Source organism: Amphimedon queenslandica, unplaced genomic scaffold, assembly GCF_000090795.2.
Source record: "Amphimedon queenslandica unplaced genomic scaffold, v1.1 AMPQUscaffold_13497, whole genome shotgun sequence".
NCBI lineage: Eukaryota > Metazoa > Porifera > Demospongiae > Haplosclerida > Niphatidae > Amphimedon > Amphimedon queenslandica.
The window spans coordinates 476,058-477,103 of record NW_003546267.1 but is presented as its reverse complement, the minus strand read 5'-3'; the positions used below and the strand labels follow the sequence as shown (position 1 = coordinate 477,103).

Below are 1,046 nucleotides of genomic sequence, written 5' to 3'. Positions count from 1 at the left end.
CCTCCACTGCTGGCTGGAGGTCCTCCGCCACATCCCCCTGCTGCTCCAGCACTCCATCCAGCTGGAGCTAGAGGTCCTCTGGACGTTGCTGCTCTGCAAAGGCAGAGGCAGCTCATTATATGGCAGCTACGCCAAATCAATAGAGATATTGTAAGATTATTTTAGTTATGATCTGCAGTTTATATAGATACCAATTAATCACCTTTCTATTCTATTTTACTTTAGTACAACAATCATCTGAGAGGCAGGCCAAGAGGCAGGGGCAGGAGGAACGGCAGCACGACGAAGAACTATAACTTTTATTATGTACATGTAGATCTATAAAGTTAACTTTTCTAAAATTAAAAACTTATAAGAGAAGCCAAATATCTTAAAGCGTAAAGACAAAACAGAAAATATAAAAGCAATGCTTAAAATTAGTGTTTGTTCAACAACGCAAAACAATTCAATACTTGAGCTTTAACCTTCCTACAATACAAATACATGTGATATAGATTGCTTAATTGCATTAACGAGTAAAGAAAATACATACCGTGGCCATAGTTAATCAGATAATCAATATTAATCATCAAAAAGAATTATAGCCTTGGATCATATTCTATAACACAATAATAAAAAACTATGGAATCTCACAATATTCTATCTTACTATGTATTCAATTGCTAAGACTATGACAATATGAAACCTGTGCAGCTGGAAACTGGCACCTCCTCCAGTGTGAAAGGACCACTGATCAAAGAGCTACAACAAAACATAATGTTACAATGATGATTATTTATTAGAAATTAATTTAGTTACCACAAACGAAATCAGACAATAGCCTTAGACATTCACCATGCTATGAAAGTATTATTACACCTTATTGCTGAATCATTAAATCATTTGCAGCTCAAAGCAAAGTAAGAAAGAAACATCATCAACAGCAAGCAATGTAAACACACAGGCTATATATGCTATACTAAATATGTACATGTAAATGCTTGATATAACTTATGTTTGTCACAAACATACATTACAAAACACAAATAAGACTCATCTGCTCACAA

At 34.7% G+C, this 1,046-nt stretch overlaps 1 long non-coding RNA gene across 1 annotated transcript; it reads right to left on the bottom strand.

Annotated features, from left to right (window-relative positions):
• Nucleotides 1-565: 565 nt before the first annotated feature.
• LOC109580319 (uncharacterized) lies at nt 566-881 on the bottom strand. Its single transcript, XR_002184179.1, has 3 exons — nt 799-881; nt 649-741; nt 566-598 (listed from the first exon to the last, which is right to left on the bottom strand). It is a non-coding gene; the product is annotated as an uncharacterized LOC109580319 (long non-coding RNA).
• Between the last annotated feature and the right edge of the window lie 165 nt (nt 882-1,046).